This window comes from Lepisosteus platostomus, chromosome 15 (assembly GCF_059453375.1).
Source record: "Lepisosteus platostomus isolate fLepPlt1 chromosome 15, fLepPlt1.hap1, whole genome shotgun sequence".
Taxonomy (NCBI): Eukaryota; Metazoa; Chordata; class Actinopteri; order Semionotiformes; family Lepisosteidae; genus Lepisosteus; species Lepisosteus platostomus.
In genome coordinates, this window is record NC_142625.1 from 3,555,307 (window position 1) to 3,572,471 (window position 17,165).

The window sequence follows — 17,165 nt, forward strand, 5'->3', positions numbered from 1 at the left end:
GGCGGCTGCTGCTCGCCCCCAAAAGGCGCTTTAGGGGGTCACTCGGCTGCTGGGGGAACTGGCGCTTCTCTGAGTCCAACATCAACGGCTGCTCATTGTCCATTCTCCCACTCTGACACCAGTGTAGTATTTTTCGGTTCGGCAAGGACGGACACAGTGACTCAGACCCTCGTTGGCTGAAGAACGGCGCTCTATTTTTTGGCACAGCCAGCAAAGCACCCCCCCGCTCATGGGCCAGCAGAGAGAGAACGAGCAAGCGCCAGAGAGAGCAAGAGAAAGAGAGAAACAAACTGGGCTCTGTTCGGGTCATTACACACGAATAGGGTGGCAGTTGAGTAGTAGTATAACAGGGCTGCGAAACCAGGGAACTATTTACAAGAATCCAGGCGATTTCCCCAGACTGTACGCCCGTTTCGCAGTGGGTCAGCTGCACTGGTCAGCAGCCTTCCTCGTCCCTGCCCACTGCCTACTGCTCTTCCCGCCTGCCCCTCGCTGCTCACCCCAGCCGGGCGCTCCGCGGCCATAGCGCCAAGCAAATGCGCTACAGTACTAAAAATATTTAAGTAGTGGCTGTTCATAAATTAATGAATGAATATGAATTAAGGAAAATATCATTGTTCTTCTTATTTAATGATTTAAATATGAGTAAATGCTTTTGATAATTCCTTACAGAAATGTTGGGTAAAAACTTTCAACCTGTAATAATGTTTTTTTTTTTAATTCAACAAAACAGGTCCTTACGTGTTGATGTAAAAAAATATTTTGGTCTTGGGGAGCCGATTCCTGACAGGTACGGCAAACCTTCTCACCCTGGCCAGTAAGCACTGGTGGGTCATGGGCTCCAGGTCTGATTAGGGTTTGGGCTCACTTTGGTTGAAATAAGTTCAGTAGCCTGTTGTCTCTCCAGATGAGCGATAAGCTCCAGGAAGTACTAATCAAAAAGAAAGGATAATACATATTTCCTTTTTTCTTCATACGAATTGAGATACATGTGCTTTCATCAAAGTTAAGCCCATATATACGAGCGTTAAAGTGTCCCCATATTTCAGTATGGTTGACATTCAAAATCCTAATGACAGCATTCCTTAATGAGCCTGATAACAACAAGTGTATGTATAGAACACATTGCTAATACTCTTTCTTGTGTACACAAACAGAAAATAACAAAGGAGAACAGACATAAAGGTGCCGTGAGCATGTATAGTAACAGTAAAGAACAGAGTTTTGGCCGTTTTGTGAGCACATCCAGCCAAGCCACAGGACAAAAACCTGTGTTGGAGAAAGCAAGGCTGCCTGGTGATGGTTTGGGAGGTCTTAGGTAGAAAAACACGCCAGGGGCTTTCCACTCCGACGCATCGTTAGAAGCCCTGACTGTGTCACGCCCTCCACATCTAGAGGGCGCTCCTGCTCGGGCCTGTTCCTAGTTTCCCTGTGCTTTCCTTGTTCTTCAGGTGTGTCTTGTTGTCTGGGACTTTATATTTCTGGGTCTCCCTCTCCTCCTTGCTCGGCATTGGGATCGGTTGTCGAGAGACTCGCCTCACCAGGTTGCCCCATGTCTGCTACCTGAGGGCTCATGTCTCGTTCCGACTCCACCCGATACCATCAGCCCGGACCGAACCCTCTTGTTTGCTCCATTCCTACCGCTACCCACAGGGTCCTCCGTCTCACCAGTCCCTCTCTACAGCCCCCGGCTACTGTGACAGACTGCTCTCAAATACAAATTCCTAGTAGAATTTCATAACAAAATATGATCGTACATTTACAGCTGGGTTTCAGTTTTGATAGTAGACATTCCTGTAGCTCAATGTGAAACCCTTTATATTTGGATAAAATCTTTATATCGCCTCCATGATCTTCAGCTTGTCCAGAGCTTCTTGATAGTTTTAGTAAGTTTTTTTTTCAAGCTTTCAGTTAAGAAGACCTATTGCACCGTTTCACTGCCTGTGCTCTTTTCTGGACTTTAATTATGGTGATAATGTTTACCTGCTTTCCTCAGCAGCACAAGACGTCTGGGAGGCCTATAGTCAAAGATGACTTTTAAATTAGACCAAATGTTTATCTGGCACACGATGGATGATTTCTGACAGGTGTGTGTCATATAATTATGGATCCATTTGTTGAAACGTTCGTTGTGAATAATTTACACTTTATGTAACCACAGCAGTGTTACTGTTTCCTATGCACAGATAAAAAGTGATATGTGAAACATTGTTACTTTTTTATAAACATAAATAAATATTTTATACTTGCAACCATTTATTTCCAATTAGAGCCCAATCCATCATTGAGGATCCTCACCATCCCTCAAACTGGCCACAGACTGTTCTCCCCCCTGCGCTCTGGCCAGTGGTGCCGCACTGTTAAAGCACAGCCCACTGGACTAAAGAACAGCTTCTATCCTACTGCAGTACTCATCCTCAACAGCTACCTGTGATTCCTCTGTTTTGATGAGGTTTACGAACCCTGTGCAGGTCTCTGATGGAGTCCGAGGTGAACGAGTCCGAGAAGGGCGAGGCAGGAAAGTAGTCGATCGGTACAGGCATAGTGGAGTCCAGAGAGGAGAGCTAGGCTACCAATCTGAGAAGGGCGAGACGGAAAAATGGTCAATAGGTACCAGTTGGACAGGGGTCCAATAGGCGAGCAAGATGTTGAAGGTCATTAGTACTGAGAGCTCAGGAGGCGGAAAGATTCCTCATACCGAGTGTCGGTTTGGAGTGAGCAGAGAGTTCGAATAGTGAAGGACAGGGTGTGGAACGATTGAATAATTAGGGACAATTGTTGCTGTCTGTACTCGTAACAGCCTCAGACTCAATACACATCTGCACCACACACGTTCTACATGGTCTACAATGTGTTTTCTTTCACTACTACATATTGTTCTGGTTGTCTGATTTATTACAGTTTGTCACCATGCACTGCCTACACTGTGTGGTGTCGTCTGCTGTACTGTTTACGTCCTGAGAGATCACATGAATATGGGGTCCAATGTTCTTGTCCATATGGCCATAAACTCCTCTACTCCTCAACTCTACTTGATAACCTCAAACATTCCCTCACTCCTTCTGACAGACCTGACCGCCCCGCCCCCTCGGCATCTCCCTGCCAAATGCAGGATGTGGAAACGGCGACCACTACAACAGATAGATAAGACTCTATTGATCCCAAAGGGCAGGGTGTGAATTATATGTTGGCATTAGGGGGAGCTCACACCTGGTTGGGGGGGCATCTTACATGAAGGGCCGGTCAACTAACACATACAAAGTGAGCATTGGATTATATAGTGTGGTGCCTCCTGGGGAAAGGTTTATGTAACTGAGACAAAAGTACTCACACCACACTTCTCTTCTTTAATTTCCATGTTGATTTTCTCCATTTCTCCGGTCCGTTTGTCTTCCAAGCCAGTCCGCAATCTGTTCTCTCAATCCTTATTCAGGCTGAGTAATAATAAGCCTTTTGGGCTTCCCCAATTAAATAAGGTGCTACTCTCCCTGCCCATTGCTCTCTTGCCCATGCATTCCTAGCAGCTGTTCTTTCAAAAGCTGTTAAATATGCTTCCACGTCATCTTTTGAAGCTCAATTTCTTCTTACTGGGATCTCTCCCTGTTACTGAGGACCATCTAATTTCCTCTCCTAATCTTTGGAATTCCTCTCTCACCAAATTCTATTCTTCTGTAATTCATTGATTAGTCTCAGTTTGAATTTTATTAGCCTCCTGCTGTGCCTGTATAGTGTCTTGTTGTCCTTTTAAAGCCTGGAACTGGGTGAGGGTGTCTTGGGATAGTTGTTGTATCAGTTGTTACATTTTTCTTAGAGCTCACACACAAACCAAGAGAGGGAAAAAAAAAGTCAAGTTTTTATTCCCACAATTCTCGATCCCAAACAGTGGCTGCCCACATCCTCCACCAAATGTGGCGCCTCCGGGGGAAAGGTTTATGTAACCGAGACAAAAGTACTCACACCACACTTCTCTTCTTTAATTTCTGTGGAGTTTTTTTCCGTTTCTCCAGTTCGTTCGTCTTCCAAGCCAGTCTGCAATCTGTTCTCTCAATCTTTATTCAGTGTGAGTTCTAAAGTCCGTAAAGTACCACAAATCCACGTCGTATCCAAATAACAAAACCGTAAACTGTAATCCTTTATTTCTTCTTTTAATCCGTCATTCTCTAATCCTTACCAACACCAACCTGATTCCACTATCTCCTCCAAAACGCATTCACCTACTGGCTTCCGTGCTGGTTCACTGTTTCCGGGGCATATATATTTTGTTTCCTGATGAGAGACACCTGTGTCTCCTTGTTTTTCAGAATAAGGTCAGCTGGTTTTTCTTGGTGGCCATCTTGCTCAGGTCTAAGTCGAGTAAATTGAGAAGGTTGTTCCTGAAATACCTGTCCTGGATGACCCTTCCCCTGGTCATCTTACAATAGTTAAAAGAAAAAGACTTTTGAATCGGACCCAGATACCTCAAGTAGTATAAAGCGACACCTTTCGTCAAACTTTTGACAGGTACCACGCCCCCTTTTTCAAGCCAGTGGGAGTCCCCGGTGGGTGGATGTCTCGCCCCCTTTGCCCGCCAATGGTGTGTTGTTAAGGGTCGGAACTCCCGCCTTTCCCCCCCTGCCGGTCGGGCCGGAGCCTCAGGGTCCAAAAACCCCAGCGGCCGCGTCCCTCGCTTTAGGTATGTGAAAGTGTGTATTGGTTTGGAAGGAAACCATGTCTGCAGAGGGGTTGAGTGCGCTCTATTATAAGCCTAGGGAATCGGGTAGTTATGGCGGCGCGGGGAGTCTGGTGCGGGCCGCGAGATCCCGGGGTGTGAGCGGCGCCAGCTGCGGCCGGGTCATAAAAAATAATCTATATAGTAAAAAAAACATTCCAGCTAAAAGAAGATTTCTGTCATACAACCGGTTCTGAAACCTTTATCCCTTTCTTGCTAAAACAAGGAAGGGGCGTCAATAAAAAAATGCTGCTTATACGCTGCACAAGCCGTGTCTCAAAAGCAGCAGGGTTGTAAGCACACACACACACACACGCACACACACACACTGACTGCGTAAAGTCTCACGGAAAGAACTCGCAGGACAAACACCATGTGAAATGTGAACCGCTTTATTTCAACAGTGAGTTTTCAAACACCGAAACATTGCAGTACACACATATTACCGGCTCCTGTTTGCATTCAACAATTAAATGTTGGTGCAGAAAATTAGTTCGGTACACATAACCACTACCCCAACATTGCTGAGAAACTTTGAGGCATCTGAAAAAGCATTCATAATCCCCTTCCGCTCCCCATGTCTAAAACCAAGAAAAACACACTGTGCGATCCGATCTAGCATAATCAGGATGGTGTTACCACAGGTTCTGTGCAAAACACGCTGTATTTTGGAATACACACTGTAGAACCCCCCAGGCTTCCGTTTCTGATCTGAAAACATCAGATCCGCAATAATTTCACTCATGTTCTTGACATACGCATCTATCTTCGCAATGTATTGCAGAGGGTGGTGATGTCAGCGCAGCTTATCACCAGCTGTGAGCTACCAAGCATCCAGGAGCTCTACTCAGCTAGATGTCTGAAGAAGGCCAGGTCCATTCTCAAGGACCGCAGTCATCCCAGTCACAAACTGTTTTCTCTCCTACCATCTGGTAAACGGTACCAAAGCATTCGGTCCAAGTCCAACAGACTACGGAACAGCTTCTACCTCCAGGCAATAAGACTGCTAAACAGCCAACCTGTAGCTCCTTAGCAAATCACCTGTAATAGCTACATGGACACACAATTCTCACTATATTCAGCATAACTGCACTACATGTTTATATTGCATACACCATGGACACATAACAGCTCTACTCACATTGAGTTTTATTCAGTTTCAAAAATGTAACCTCAATTTTGTGATTTTTGTGTTTTGTGATTTTTTGTGATTCTTGTGATTCTTGTAATTTTTGTGTGCTCGCAGAAAAAGACATTTCTGTGCATTTGATAAATAAACTTTGATTTGATCTCTTTAACAAATTTAAGGACATTAGCATTCGACTCTTTGTTTTTCATATCAAGCTTTGTAGAGAGAAGTGTGTAAAGCACTCTTGGTAAGAATTTAGACGTATACATTCAAAATTCTTCATTTTTCGGACGATGGCTCACCCGGGTCTGTAAAACAGAGTGAAAGCTGTATTCACATTTTACATAGATCTTTTTTTTGCGTCTGTAAAAATAAGAATAGTGTTACTTTTGCAACGCATCAAAAATCACGTCTACTAATTTTTCATCCAGTTGTTCAAGTATGGTGTGTACATGCACGTATGGCGAGCGGTCATCAATTATGTTTTTCAGCAACTGTTTTATGCCCCGCTCAGTGTCATTTGTAATTCGGGCTAAACTGGGAGACTTATAAATTTCTAAAGCGGCAAATGTCACATCTTCAAACCCATCTGTGTAGCCGATAGACAGGCATGTGTGACCCTGCTGACCAGGCAGTCATCAATCAGAACCCCCTTTAGACAGTGTTTGAAGATGCAATAAACTACTGCTTTCACAATCTGGGTCATAACATCGGGCTCATTAGGGACATCGTTAGCTAAACCTGGTTGGGCATCAGCTTTATTAACATTTGGTCGAACACACAAGCTTAGACACGAAACATTCAGTTGCGCTGGTAGTTTGAAGATTGATGTGGTGACCTCCTCTTTATTCTATTAAAGGAAAAAGAAAAGGAAGGTTCAACAAAATAGACATGCTTTGTACCTAAAATATCGAGCATTAATCGCCTTTTTTGAGCAAAGGTTTTTCGTTAATATTTACCATTTGTAGTGAGGTATCATCACTAACACCCAGAAGTTCTTCAATATCTGGTTCCCCATCTGAACTCACACGGCCGCCGCTGTCACACGTCGCAGAGGGCGGGGTCGGGTTTCGCTAAAAAGAAGACCAAGTATTAAAATGACAAACGCTAAGCGCCGATACAACAATCAGAAAGCCACCTACCTCTTCACTTTGTAGAGCAGTGGACCCCGCTGTTTCTCCACACAAACAGACAGTGTCTGACAGCTCCAGGGACGCGCTGCGACCCTGTCAAGCCGGTGCGTTTAAAAATATGCACCAATGGTGTAACCACACCTACATAACTCAATACATTTTTCAATTGGTTGTGTTGTTTTAGAACGACCCCCTCCTCATTGTTTTATCAAGAGCGAAAAGTATTCACTTATCAGTTTATACGTTTTAAACTTTAAATGTATTAACACACATCACAAACACAAATGATGTGTTTCCCCAGAAAATTAATTTTTAAACATGCGGGGGTTGGTCTTAAAGTTTTAAAATACTGTAATAAGACACAGCTTATTTTTAATAACACATTAGCGACAGCTTTTTCGAAAGTTTGAAATGAATTTCGACACACCGCACGCGTAAAAGTCTTTAAAGTATTGACAGGCAACAAATGATGGGGGTGTTGTTCTTTATATTTTAACAGATTGATCTTAAAGTTTTAAAATAGTTTAAAATAGTTTAAAAAAGTTTTAGTGTCCAGCCTTGGAACACCTGGACACTAAGAACTCTAAGAACAAATGCTGTTTGTGGACTACAGTTCAGCATTCAATTCCATCATACCCAGTCAACTGGTGACAAAGCTCAGGGGATTAGGTCTGTGCAACTCTGTCTGCAACTGGCTGCTGGACTTTCTTATCGAGAGACCACAGGTGGTGCGGATAGGCAATAAAACATCAACACCACTCACCCTGAGCACTGGAACCCCACAAGGCTGCTGTCTGAGTCCAAGGTTGTACTCCCTATTTACTCACAACTGCACAGCAAGACACAGCAACAACCGCATCATTAAGTTTGCCGATGACACCACTATAATAGGACTGATCAGTGATGATGACGAGTCCACTTACATGGATGAAGTTGTACAGCTGCTTAGGTGGTGTCATAGCAATAACCTGGACTTGAACATAAAGAAAACGAAAGAGCTAATAGTGGACTTTCGGAGACACAGGCCATACACTCACAGCCCACTCAGTATTGATGGAACAGAAGTGGAAACAGTCACCAGCTTTAGGTTTTTGGGAATTCACATCTCTAAAGATCTAACCTGGACTGTGAACACTGACTCTCTCATGAAGAAGGCTCAGCAGCGCCTTTATTTCTTGAGGTGCCTCAAGCGATGGGGGATGCCAATACATATGTTGGTGAACTTCTACCGCTGCACTATCGAGAGCGTCCTCACCAACGGGATCACCGTGTGGTATGGCAACACCTCTTCCCAAGAAAGAAAGGCACTGCAGAGAATGCAGAGTGGGGGTGCTAAAATTGACCACATACCCAGTGGGCATTGATTCGTCGAATATACGTATATTCACGGCGAAAATACGGCTATACGTATATATATGTCACCTCGACGTACAGTATAATCAACGTCGAATTGCAACCGTAAAATCGACGACATTAATAAACGCATATATAACGTCGAAAACACATCTAACACGGTGCCTGAGGCTTTTTACTGTATGTATCGTGTGTGCTGCAACTAGGAGTATACGGCACTCTGCACAGTGTACGAAGTAAATTACTGCACTCTGCACAGTGTACGAAGTAAATTATTTTCGCAGTAATTAATTTATTATATTTACTATATTTATTATACACGTGTAAATTAATTACTGCGAAAATAATTTACTTCGGACACTGTGCAGAGTGCCGTATACTCCTAGTTGCGGCACACACGATCCGGTTTATTTCCGGTTATATACCACAATGCATTGCTAGTATTCGTTGGTCGCCATTTTGGCCACGTTTTTCAATCGTAGAAGGAGTCCGTGAATATCTCAGCAATCCTCTTTTGACGAGTAAGTATAAATAATAATAATAATACTATCTGAATACATACAGATCTTACTTAATATTATTTTGATTAAAATAGTATGTTAATAAGCAAAAAATGGCACATAAAAATAGTGTGAAGGGGAAGATTACACAAAATCGTTTTGCCATTTCTCTAATTTGAGAATCAGAAAAAAACAGCACATGTTCAACAGGTCATTGAAAATAAGTATGTAACATGTACCATTAACAACGTCAATGCTAAACAACCCTTAATGTTATAGTACCCCATGGATTTGTAAAGTATGTGATGATAATTTTCTCTGATTCTCCAAAAAATATATAGATATTCTTAGAAATTAGAATTGCCTCAGCAAGACAACTTTAAGGAATAACGATATGTTTCTATGGGAAAAAAATAATCGCGGTGTTATACTCCTTTCTGTGTGATTTCTGAAATAATGTTATTGTTCTAAATTTAACTCGGCAATGATATACGGGAAATACCTGCGTAGTGTGACCTTTCTTACTCACCCTTTTAAAGTTAACAACATTTTTATCGCAGTCATTTTGTTCTCTTAATCAAATTAGATTATATAAATGTAAACAGTAGAAAATCTCTGTTAAAATCCCAAAAATAAAACTGATGACAGGAATTGGGGGAAATTACCGAGCGTACACTATGGTCTAAAACGTGCAACAGTGCTGTATGTAATTTATTTACACAGCTTTGCATACAGGGGTTTCACGAGGGGGTCTTGCCACCTGCCTGAAAAAAATGTAATTATATGTTGATTTCTTTGAATGACAATATTTCTATTTTTATTTTCTTAAGAAAAGTTGATATCATTTCCTTTTATATTCCATCCTCCTTATAGTACCTTACATACAACAGTCACTGTTTCTTTACTGTTTATTTGCATGTGTTACAATTATCTGTAGGTGCACATCAGTACGCAGGGGGCACACCAAATCAGACTTTATGTCAAAGCACTATTTATCCCGATGGAGGAAGCGACGTGCAGAGCTAAATGCTCTTGCAGAATCCAGCAGTGATGATCAAGATGACAGTTTTCACATAGATGACACCAAGGACGAGAATGTGGAACAGTCGTCTGGTGATATGGGTGCTTGTGTCAGTGATGACATTACACACCAGGATTCAAATGACTATGGGTACACTGAAGAAGTTATTACTTCTGAAGAAGAAATCTTGAATGAGGTTGAATTTTCTGACTCTGATGAATCTGATGTAACTGACCCCAGTCCTGAATCTACTGACCTTGTAGATGAGGCACAGACTGACTCAGCAAGGCCAAATCTATCTACCGAACTTGTAGCTTGGTCTGCAAAGCATGGTTGTAAAAGACAGTGTTTCAATGATTTATTGGAGATATTGAGACGTCAGGGGCACAAGCTTCCAAAGGATTGCAGGACTCTCCTACAAACACCTAATAAAGTGCAAATCAGTGATAAATGCGGCGGTCAGTACATTTACTTTGGATTAAAGAAAGGAATCCTGAAAAACATATCTTCTTCTAAAACATTCCAAGAAGGCATGCATTCTGTAGACCTGTGTATCAATGTTGATGGAGTTCCTCTCTTCAAATCTACATCTGTGCAATTTTGGCCTATTTTGTGCTCTTTTCACCAATTCCAGCCTTTCATTGTAGCATTATTTTGTGGAGGGTCCAAGCCTGAATCAGTTGATGATTATGTGAGTGACTTTTTAGAGGAGTTAAAGTTACTCACCAATAATGGCATTCACTTTGAAGATAGAGTATTTAATGTTACTGTGAAGGCTTTTATATGTGATGCCCCTGCACGCTCATATCTGAAATGCTGCAAAGGACACAATTCATACTTTGGCTGCGAAAGATGCAAACTTAAAGGGAGCTGGGAGGGAAGAGTTGTTTTCACAGGGGATGAGGCATGTAATGATCGTACAGATGAACAAATCAAGAACTTTGAGTACAAGGAACACCAACAAAGACTTTCTCCCTTAGCTGCTGCTGGAATTGGGTGCATAAGCCAATTCTCCCTTGACTACATGCATCTAGCTTGTCTTGGTGTTGGCAAAAGAATTCTTATTTTCTTAAAGCAAGGACCACCTAAATGTCGACTGTCAGTCAGGCAGAGGAAAGAAATTTCTGATAATTTGGAAATTCTTAGCGGAAAGATGCCTGGGGAATTTACTAGACAGCCAAGATCCCTCTCAGAGCTTGACAGATGGAAGGCTGGAGTTCTGCCAGTTCCTTTTGTATACAGGTCCCATTGTGCTTCGTAATGTTGTATCAAAGGAACTATACACCCATTTTCTGATGCTAACAGTTGCTCTTTCCATTATGTTGGACTCGGACGAAAGAAAGAGAAATGCCTATCTCAACTATGCCCAAAAACTGCTTGATACCTTTGTTGACAATGCTCAGCATTTGTATGGACCAACATTTGTTGTATATAATGTGCACAGTTTGAGACATCTACATCAGGATGTGGTACAATTTAATTGTTCCTTAAATTATGTATCTGCATTCCCATTTGATAACTTTTTACAGTCCTTGAAGAAACTAGTGCGGAACAGTCATAACCCTATAGCTCAAGTAGTAAAGAGAATGAAGGAGAAGGAAAGAGTTCAGAGCAACTATGAAGGACCTGGTTCAAGGATGTATATTTCATCAAGACAAAAAGACTGTTGTTTCCTGTTGGATAATGAGGACTTTGCATTTGTGAAGGAGAAAAGAGCAGACAGAAGTCTTCTATGTGATGTTGTACGACAGACTCAGACTTGTAACTTCTTCACTGAACCATGTGAGTCAAAACTGCTTAATATTGTATATGTTAATAGTCTGGAGGTGCATGCAAGGGAGAAATTCCTCTCTGTAAAAGAGTTGCACAGAAAAGTAGTGTGTCTCCCATATGGTGCTGGTTATGTCCTTTTCCCTCTTCTTCATGACATAGAACATAATCCTGTTCCATGAAGAAGTTGCAACTTTGATTCACACAGGATGCTTCAGTCTGCTCTTTTCTCATGGTGAAGTTTATATTTTAAAGTTTGTGAGGAATTGCATGTAGTAAATACCATCTAACTACAAATGTATAAATAAAGCAGAATGTTTATTATTGAATTATGTGTTTTTATTGAGTATAATCTTTAAAATAAGTCATTTTGAAAGGTGTTCTGACAAACTAAATGACAAACTAAATGACAAACTAAATGACAAACTAAATGACTAAATTGAAATATTAAGTTATGTGATAAAGCAGTGGTTCTCAAACTTTTTGGACCAAGTACCACCCCTAATCCAACCAAAGCATCCAAGTACCACCTACAAGTCATCTTCTCATAGGAACCCCAGAAATTCTCAATGACCAACATGAGCGCGCATGCACACACTCACACATACATATAATAAATATTATAATAATAAACTTAATTTGATAAAGCGCCTTTAAAGGTGGCTTCTCAAAGTGTTTTACAGAAAAAAAACATTAACAACAACTAATAAAAAAGCACCATTTCAGTGAGAGGGGTGAGCCTGTTTAGTTGAGCAAAGCAGATGTGAATTAATTTTTGCGAGCCTTGATACAATTCACAACGGAGTCTAACAGATATTAAATCGTCAGGCATTTTCTTGACGGCAAAGATCTCGCGCAGGATGTTGTAATGCGTACATTAATTTCTGGAGCAACCAATCTAATTCGTGCAACTACACCGTTATGTCGGCTTGTCATTGCTCTAGCACCGTCTGTACAAACTCCGACGCATTTTATCCAGTCAAGGCCATTCTCTTCGATAAATTCATTCAGAAGCTGAAATACGTGCTCTCCTGTAGTTCCTGTTGGTAGCGGTTTACAGAACAGAAAGTCTTCATGGGACATGCCCTCAAACTCGTGTCTAACGTAAACGAGCAAATTGGCCAAATCGACTACAGATTAATCTAATTGCAGTGAAAAACATCTGCTCATCTTAACGCGCTCTATCAGTGTACTTTTGATATAATCCTTCATTTCAATAATTCTATGAATGACTGTGTCTTTCAGGGGGAGGGGGGCAGCAGGTCGAGCTGTTTAGCAGCTTTTTCTCTACACATATATACATATACATACATTATTATGTATGGTCCATACATAATAATATGTGTCAGCTCTTTTGCCAACGGTAAATAAGGTTCTTCAAAAATAGTGTATCTTACCTGCTTTAGCAATCCGCAAGCTTGCATTTTTCCGCGTTTCCGTTTTTATTTCTGTATTTATTTAAAGTTTTTATTTCATGCGCATGGGAGCGAAACACAGAGACGCTCTGTGTATTTTTCTCAAATTAGAACAGTTCTTAAATATTTTTCTGTTATCACGCTTTCGTGTGCTGCGTTCGTAGCACGTATTTCTATGCATTCCTGTGTTTACAACGTTAGCATTGTTCCAAAATCACGCACATTCTCCTTTCTCCCTATTTTCTGGAGATACAGTAGCTTTTTTTAAATACAATTGGTCATTTGCATCTGTAGCACGCATTCCTATGGAGTGGTATAGAATTACAGAGTATCTCTTGTGTCCACTGAACTATTAGCGCGCACTGTATCGTAGTACGTAGGCTGCGTATTCGACACTTATTAAAATACAAAATATGAAAACCCGTCCTGATTTTTCAGCACACACGACACAGTTCCAGGATCATTTGGCGTACCACTTGGCGGCACTCCATGTACCACTGCCGGTACGCGTACCACAGTTTGAGAACCACTGTGATAAAGTAAATGTTTTCAATAACTGATTTCTTTTCAGAGTCTCCCAGGCAGAAGACCATGTCCAGACCAGATGAGAAGAGAGAGAGATATCCTCTTTCAGAAGGAAGTAAGTACAGTTAAAATGAATTACAGATGTGGGAATTTTTTATTTTTAAGATTATTAATTGCATGTAGCACATTAGCAACACTACAGTAATGCTAATGTGACAACAGTGTAAGAAAATCCTAACCCAATTCCTTTTAAATGCTGACATAAAATGTAAATTATTTCAGAGTTTCAGAAGCGGGTATTGGGCCTCCTGATAGAGATGAGGGATGAATTGAGGCATTTGGGTAGGTCCACAGAACCGGTGGACTCCCAATTCCACATCAGGAGGCTGACACAATGGAAGAGTTCGGTGCATATGAGCAAGCACTTGACAGCATGGACAATCAAAACCTGCTGGTGTGATATAATATTCTCACTGTGGTGTAGAAAATATTCACTACCAATATTCTAGGTTTCAGATGGGTCATAATTTTATAGCCTACATTTGATTAATATGATCCATCTCTGGCATATGTTCATATTTATAGTTTATAATGTATAATCTTGCTTATCCTTTAATGGCAAAATAAAGTGTTTTCATGTTCTAAAAAGTTACTACAATTTTTTTTACTTTGAAAAATGGTCACTTTGTATTTTTAGACTGAGAAAATACTGCAAAAAAGTGCAGTTAATACGTGAAAATGTGTTTGTTCCATGAATGTGTAAATGGGTATGTCTGATTAGTTGATTAATGAAGATCTAGTAGTAAAAATAGCTTCTAATATTATTTCTAATATAATATTATTACCAGATAAACCAACTTCAGAGAGTAGGCGGCAGTGATGTCAGAGAGAGTGTTTTCACAGTCTTGTCAAGGTATTGCTTATTGATTTTTTTAAATGTTTTTACATTACATTTTTACTTCGATCAAATTAACATATCCACGGAATTGAGCTTATAGATACCTTTGTGTTAACCACTGAATGTGCAAGGTGTAAAACTGCAAAATTGTCTTTTAAAATATAAGGATTACAGTACTACATTTGATCCTAAATATTTAAGTAAATAAATGTTGAGTGGAAACTCACTTGAAAAAATGTCTAAACTCAGTGAAAATTTGGTTTTCAGACTTATGACAAATGAACTGATGACAGAATTCAACTTTGCTGGCACAAACCGAAAATATAAAAAACAAAAGAGGGGCCTGGGAGACACAAATCTTTATAGAGTAATTAAAGGTACTCCTATTCTATGTTGTACTTTCAAACTTTGGGTACTCTTTAATTAGGACAGACTTTATTGCTCAATTGCTGTGATGCAAGCCACATTTTATCCGTTTATTTCAGCTTTGAGCTTAGTAAACCTTAATGGTTCATTTTTGAGATTATACTCAAGAAGATATTAACCATCATTTATTTGAGTAGTAATATTATATAATTTTCTCCTAGCTGCGGTGCTGAAGTCCCACCCTACATCGAAAGAAAAAGATATAAAGGAGCACGCAATGCGTTACTTGAAGAATGCATATGCAAGGCAGGGGGCCAGGAGATCTGGACACTGAAAATAATAGGTTTCTGGTCCTGTTAGGACAATTAGACAGGGTTTGCAAATGGTGGACAAAAATCGTCTTAACTTCCATTGTAATATTTGTTTTTTTTTTAAATATATAAGTTGTACATTTTAAAATTTATATTTGAATCAAAATGTGGTTTTGAGTTAGATAGTGTGTTAATGTAATTAGTTTGTGTTTGTCATTACTATACTGTATATTGATGTTACCAGAATTTGTAGCTGAAGTTTAAGACTAGTTGTGTTTTTTTATGATTATTGCCCATATGTTGATTGTTGATTGATTGCATACAATGTATAATTTAATTTTTCAGGTGTGAATGTGTATTTTCAGAATAAATTTCTAAACCAAATCATTGGCTTGGTTTACTTGTTTCTACACCTATAAAACCTATCTTTGATGTATAATAGACCTCTACCCATATACGTATAATAGACCTCTAATGTTATCCGTATAATAGACCTCTAACCAAATACGTATAATAGACGTCTAAAGTTATCCGTATAATAGATCTCTAACCATATACGTATAAAAGTCCTCTAAAGTTATCCGTATAATAGACCTCTAAAGTTATCCGGAACTCCAACCATATATGTATAATAGTCCTCTAAATTTATCCGTATAATAGAACTCCAACCATTTATGTATAATGAACGTCTAATTATAGACGTATAATTGACGTATAACTTTAGACGTATATTAGAATTTCATTCTAGACGAATTGCAGACAACATTTAGACGTCTAAGGTATGCGTTTAATAGACGTATATTATAGATCTTTTGCCCACTGGGTAGCGAGGGGGGTGGTGGTAAAATTGACCTCAGAGCGAAAGTTCATAACATTTTTAAATTGTAAGCGGGTACAATTAATAGTGACAATAAACATCCGGATATAGGAGTTATAGTTTTTCATTTGTTTTAAATGCTGTTTTGTATATATAATTTTATATTAATGTAAAGTTTTCTAATTTATAATCACCACATGTATTTCATACAAAAATGTTCTTAATTTCGCATTGCAAAAAAAATAAAACCTCAAAACATCAAGCTTGATTTGTGAACACATCGCTATAAATAATAGATACATTTTCTTATAGCGATACCGTTAATAAAAAGATTTTTCTTGATAATATTCTTAGTGGTCTGTTGGTGAATCAAACACAGACACCGGGGCACATTTTCACCACGTTTTAAAAGCTATGAAATTAAGACACTACATGTTAACTACATGCTGCCGAGTGAGAAAGCTGAGTTTTTGGTTTGGTATGAAGAATGCAAGGGAAGTGTGTTTAACTGACAGAGAGAGTTGAAACGCTACTGCCGGATGGATGTGGCAATTTCAAGAGAAAGCTGTGTCAGGTTCTGGGACGAGGTCATGACTACGACCAGACAGACACCCGTGACTGAGTCAGGGGCCGCCTGTGTTGTGTGCATTGACCCCTTTCAGTTTGTGACCATCGCTAGTGTCTGCATGGCCATGTTCAGACTTGTGTTTTTACAGGAAGAGACGATAGCGCTGCTACCCCATGACAATTACCACCTCCAGCAAAAACGATTTTCTACACCCAGCATTCAGTGGCTTATGTACATCGAACACACAGAGCACGTTAAAATCCAACACGCATTAACCACACCCGGGGAGTTCAAGGTTGGACCATATTTTCTGGATGGTTATGCTGTAATTGACGGAGTGCAGACAGCCTTTGAGTTCAACGGTTGTTTTTTCACGGTTGTAGTGTTTGTTATTGTGAAAACGATTTTAATCCGCTGACAAACACTACTTTAGGTTGGTTGTACAGAAAGACGATGGTGAAAATTAATTTTCTCTAAATGGTTTTAACGTGCGTGTTTTGTGGTAGCACAAGTTCAAAGACATGCTTGTTGAAAATGGACACTTGGGTAAATTTCTAACAGCAGCGCAGTTACCAGAGCCTCTGCAACCGTGCGATTCGCTTTTTGGGGGGAGAACAAATGCTATTTGTTTGCATTACACAGCGCAGCCCG

At 40.2% G+C, this 17,165-nt stretch overlaps 2 long non-coding RNA genes across 15 annotated transcripts in view; one reads left to right on the forward strand and one right to left on the reverse strand.

Annotated features, from left to right (window-relative positions):
• Nucleotides 1–17,165, reverse strand: part of LOC148647685 (uncharacterized) — a 663,201-nt gene that overhangs the window by 265,119 nt on the left and 380,917 nt on the right. The gene's annotated exons all lie outside the window — the stretch shown is intronic.
• Nucleotides 14,402–15,572, forward strand: LOC148647690 (uncharacterized). Its single transcript, XR_015926795.1, has 3 exons — nt 14,402–14,467; nt 14,720–14,829; nt 15,040–15,572. It is a non-coding gene; the product is annotated as an uncharacterized LOC148647690 (long non-coding RNA).